This window comes from Thunnus albacares, chromosome 11, assembly GCF_914725855.1.
Source record: "Thunnus albacares chromosome 11, fThuAlb1.1, whole genome shotgun sequence".
In the NCBI taxonomy this organism is placed as follows: domain Eukaryota; kingdom Metazoa; phylum Chordata; class Actinopteri; order Scombriformes; family Scombridae; genus Thunnus; species Thunnus albacares.
This window is the reverse complement of record NC_058116.1, coordinates 33,350,124-33,356,173: the sequence shown is the minus strand read 5'-3', so window position 1 is coordinate 33,356,173 and position 6,050 is coordinate 33,350,124.

The window sequence follows — 6,050 nt, the reverse complement described above, 5'->3', positions numbered from 1 at the left end:
ATAAAGCTCAGATCGGTGGAGTGTTGCAGTGACGGTTTTCCTTCTGGAAGTTTCTCTCATCTCCACACAGGATCTCTGGATCTCTGCCAGAGTGGCCATCAGCTTCTTGGTCACCTCTCTTACCAAAGCTCTTCTCCCCTGATTGCTCACTTTGGCCGGGCGGCTCTAGGAAGAGTTCTGGTTGTTCCAAACTTCTTACATCTCAGAATTATGGAGGCCGCTGAGCTCTAAGGAACCTTCTCTGAGCTCTGCAGGCAGTTCCTTCCACCTCATGGCTTGTTTTTTGCTCTGATATGAAATAAGGCCTTATATAGACAGGTGTGTTCCTTTCCAAATAATGTCCAATCACTTGAATTTAACACATGTGGACTCCAATCAAGGTGTAGAAACATCTCAAAGATGATCAAGAGAAATGTGTCATAGCAAAGGGTCTGAATACTTCTGTCAATGTGATATTTCAGTTTTTCATTTTCAATAAATTTGCAAAAAATTCTAAAATTCTGTCTTCATTTTGTCATTATGGGGTATTGAGTGTAGATTGATGAGGGAAGAAATGAATTTAAATGGTTTTAGCATCAAGCTGCAACATAGCAGCTATAAATAATGATTATAGTAAAAATCTCTCAAGGATGTTCTGAAATGTTCTGATCATATCTTACTGGTTGGAGGCGGAGGCAGATGATCTAGAAATTAAGATAGAACAACAATAGAAGAATAAAACTGCTTTGCACAAAAAAGTATGTAAGAATAAAAGTGGGTTTATAAATAAGATAATACATTTTTACACTTTTAGTTTTATTTCATGTTCATTGCTTTTCTTACTTTGTTCTTGATTCAATTTTTTTTTTATACCGAGCAATCCTGCAACAGAGAGAAAGGAAGACAAGAGATGATAACATCATGTTTAAAAGTTGAAAGATAGAAAACATAAAAATAGTTTAAGTATTTAAATTGTGCTTTGTGCTCAATGTTCACTCTGTAGTCGAAACACCGTGTTTCCTGAACTCTACCTGACTGTCAGCATGTCAGTAAAAACAATCATCTATTAAGTTGTTGAAGCATGATGATTCACTGTCACCAGACATCGTACATTTTATCACACTGTAGGCTCACAATAACTAGAATGGGGGTCAACCAAGTGACCTTGGGTTTTAAGGATCAGTCTGGCAAATTTCTATATTTTTCCTCTTTTCAACAAATCTTCTTGTCAACAAATCTCCAAAGACTAATAACAGTGAAGAATAAAAATATAGAAAAATTGCCAGACTGATCCTTTAAGGTTGTAGTCTGAAATCTCAGAGACAGACATCTGAAACCTGGACAAATAAAACATGTTTTGGGGGAGGAGAGGAAATATGCTTTTTGCAGTTTGGGTAAACTGATCCTTTAAATTGATGGAGTAACTGCAGGATAAAGTTTTTTTTTTTATTTAGTTTTTTGCATTTTTTCTTTTTTAATTTGACAGTTGAGAGTGCAAGTGGGATCAAGAGAGGAGAATGATACGCAACAAATGCCTGTAGCTGGTATAGAACTGCGACCTTAGTGGTTATGTGCTATGCTTCTTCACCAGTAGGCTGCTGTAATGCTCAAAGTGGAACTAATGTTCTTACATGAAATGAAACTAATTTTCACTTCAAATATCAAAGAAACTGGAGACAGAAAAATTAATATCTAATTGAGATGGCTTCTTTAATTCACTGGAAGATTGCAGGATTGCTTCTAGTTGATACTGTATGTGCACTTGTTGTCTAAATTTGTGTCTGTTGCATGATGTGTTAAAGAGTTTTGGTTCTTAATCTGAATCATTTCAATTGGGAACCCAGTCACAGGTGAATGATACAGTATATCAAAGGAATACATTAATAACTTTTTTACAACCTGGTCAATTTACGTCACCAACAGTACCAAATAATTTGAAGATTGGGTTTGCAGTTATTAGATTACAGTTTAAAAATTGTTATTCCCAGAAATATTAAATAACAAAATATAAAAAACTAAATATCTCTTAATGCAGAAACCAGTTTGGCCCATATAAATAATAATGTGATGGGTCAAGGAGTCCAGCATTTTGCATCAAAACTTTCCTCTAAACATGTATAGAAATCTGTCAAATAATATTTTTGAAATCAAACTAACGGATAAACAGAGAAAACTCAACTGAGAATGAAACTAGTTCATTTTTCTTTAGATATTTAAAACATTAATGTCAACAGTAAAATATAATGAGACGCCTCAGTTACTCCACACCACACAGAGACTTTCTTACCTTTACGTCCCATTGTTCCTGCCATGCCTCTACTGCTGCAGAATGTGGAAGTGGAATGTTAAATTAAGTGCATAAAATAAAGTCTCCTCCCACAGTCTGATTTCTGTCATGTTAATGAACCACATGACTTAGAAGAAACGCAACAGGTCCTTGTACATTTTTGGGCACGGTGTGGTTGACTGTTGTTGAATGACAAGTCAACTTCCTTGCTGACATAAAAAGAAGTTATGAGATGCATCCAACCTCCACAGCACTCAAACAGCAAAGATGCACATGTTTAATAGAGATACTGTATATTCTCAATTAATTTACATAGCAGGTTCAATAAGGATCCTGAGCCAACATAACAGACACTCACAGTCAATATAAAGAAAAAATATAAAGAACTTTAATCAGACAAAATCATAAAAGACAATTGTTGGTAAATGAGAAAAACAAGGGAAATGCATTCAACTACACTCAGATTTTTCAGTTGTTAACTATTTTGGGTCATGTAGTTTAGGTAGTTAATTACAAACCACATATTTTATTTTTTGTGTGTGTGAAGACAAGAAGAGAAATTAAGGGGTCCTTGTTGGTGGTATTCTCGCTCTCTTTCTCCATGAACTGGTGTGATAGTGGCGCGACCAGCGTTTGCAGCGTCCTCTCCTAGTTCTGACTATGCAGTGTCATTGTGTGGAGTGCAGGGGAAATATGTCTATGATCACCAGTTTCTTTTGGACATTCAGAACAAAGACCTTTGCTACGAGAAATACTTGCTGGGAGCTAAATCAGCTGAGCGTGCTTGGTCTGCTACGCCCAATGGAGCCAAAGGAGACCACGGCCTTTACCGGAGCTATTTTCTTTTTGAGTAGTCAAGATGTAGTTTAATTGCTTTTCATTGTGAAGTAGCTAGTAGTTTAGTAAACTGCAATTTTAAAGTAGTTTTCCCAACACTGCTTATTCCTCTGAACCGTAGACCTCTGTTGTCCAAAAACTACTAAAAACATGTCAGTGAGCCACACCACTGCACTGGGTGACATGTTTCTTCATCACGAAGAGTTTGATCACGTTGGTTTGTTTAGAAATTATATTTCAATCAGCAAATGTTCATCTTCAAATATTATTATTATTACTATTAATATTATTATTATTATATTGTAGTCTTGCCACAACTTTCTCAAAATTAGCAAAATGAGTAGCTTGGTAAATCATGTGAGCTGCCACAGGAGGCAGCGATCTTGGTAAATAATGGACTTCTGCAGCTAATATGTGCCAGACTGTAGACAACAGATTTTTCACTCTCTGTATTTTCTGTGTGCGTAGAGTTGAGGCTTCTTGTGTAGAACATGTTTGAGATTTGTATAAAGAACTTTGCCTTGATGACACAGTAACAAGATCAAATCACACAGATGCCAACAAGGGACTGATGAGTTTTTCAGAGTAAGTCATGTGGTTCCTTAATCTGAGACAAGCATGAACTGGGAGGACACTTTGTAAAAGACACTAACTGAACTTGATATTCCACTTTGCTGCAGCTCTACAACAGTAAACATATGGATGTTCGGGAAGCAGACAGCTCTACAGGTAGGGGTGTCTCTCCTCTGATTATTCAGTATGATGTGCTGTGGTGTCTGAGAAACATTAATGTGTTATTACATGCTGTTTTTGTGCAGTAGTTAATGAATATACAAGTATGTATGTACAGTTGAAAAGCTAAATGGATGTTTTAGTAATTTACTTAATTTTCAGGCAGGATTTTGTGTCATATGGTGCAGGAAAATAATTATCCATGTAGATAATAAGTTGAGGTTGGTGTTTGCATTGATATGGGATCTCAGTTCCACTTTACCATAAATCTGGACACAGGGGACTAAGTGCCTGGTGTATTTGTTTGATTCACTGCATGGAGACAGTCCTGGATGCTTCTCATTGAAGCGTTTAGTGAAGCAGCTGTGTGCTGCTCTTTGTCAGATGAAAGGAGCCAGACGTACATTTGCAAAACAAACCAGTTCGTCCTCATCACTGAGATGGTTTCTCGTGTGAAACAAAAACATACTCTTAGAAAACAGCATAACTTTCACCTTTGTGTCACGACAAAATGTCACCTGTCCCCAAATGTCACTATTACTTTAACACTTTTACCTGAGTTTCTAAACAGAGCACAGTAGTCACAATACACGACTCATTGATCCCCACAACATAAATCTGACTATGACTGTGTGGAACCAGGCTGATGTGCAGAAAAGCACTGAGCTAAAGAGAGTGTGGTGCTTTCTCAAAGCTGAATAAACAGTATAATTACACAGTAGACTGCAAACGTACAAGCGACATCACTGATTGCAGGTGGAATGCACAGTCTTCTCCTGCTGCTGTCTCCTTGGACGAGAGTTAGATAATCTGGAAAGGAATGTCATCAAACAACATAGGGGAGACCGGGGATGGTTGTAACATTTTTGACATTTCTGTCTGTAGCTTGGAGCTCTTTTAAACCACTGCTTTCAAAATGTGATGCAAACTAGTGACATGTTTCTGCTATTAAATGGTGTACCTGTTATCTCTGCAACACAAACAGAAAATGCATGGTTTAGTCTCAAACACAAGGAGTGAAATGTTACAATTGACCCCATAGTCTGGGTTAGTTGTAACATACCCTGGGGTGAAATGTAACGTTATGAAATGTGACAAAAACTTAAGATATTGAAGACTTTTTATTCAACACTTAAAGGACTTTTTAACATAACTGGGATGTGTTTGCGTGTGTGTGTGTGTGTGTGTGTGTGTGTGTGTGTGTGTGTGTGTGTGTGTGTGTGTGTCACACTAACATTTGAACATTATAATAAAACTGAAAAAAATGTGGAAATGTGACCAGCTTCACACAGTGGTGACAAATGTATGGCATCCCTGGAGTGCAGGCTCCGTGGGCCCACAGACTACAGGTCATACACCAAACCCAATCTTCTTTCCCCGCTCTTTTACATCATTTGATGCTCTCTTCAAAATGTTGAGAGGCACCCCCCTGTCAGTCTCTCTTACAGGACCTAGGCATACTGAAATTCAAAGTAAACATATAAATACAATGAAATGTTTTGCTTGGGGTAGGTTGCAACATTTTTTCACATGTTGTTACAACTAACCCAGACTCTTGTAGCCATGAACCAGCTTACCTTACAGCTAACAACTAAAACATTAGCAATAACAACTTTCATGAAAGATATCTACACAGACACATAATTAACATGATTTAAGTTTGATGAGTTTATCTACAAAGCGGGCAGTGCTATCACAAAAATAAATGAAGTAAAAAAAATTACTTTCTTACCTCAAAATGAGTTTTTTCTTTCTCAAATCAGCTGTATTTGCCACAGGGTGGTACTTCCTCACATGTGGAAGAAGTACTAAATTGAACATGTGCAGAGTGAATCAGGTGATTTGTAACTTGTTCCTGATTGGAGAAATTGAAAGTGTTACAACTAACCCATGTTACAACCATCCCCGGTCTCCCCTACACGTAGCTGTTGATGAGTCATATTAAATCACACAACTCATTAATATCACCGAGTACAGACTCGGCATGAATTGCATTATATTAACATGTGTAGACTAAATAGTAGAATTTTTATAATACAATTCAACAGCATCACAATCTCCAGTCTCCAAAATGAGCACAAAGTGGAATCAACATGTCTCTAAAACATGTTCAACAAAAACTGAACATCATCAACTTCATGAAGAGAGAATTAATTGCAGTACTGTTGAACTGAACTCAGCTGAACACTCAGGGCCAGATTTACAAAGAAAATGT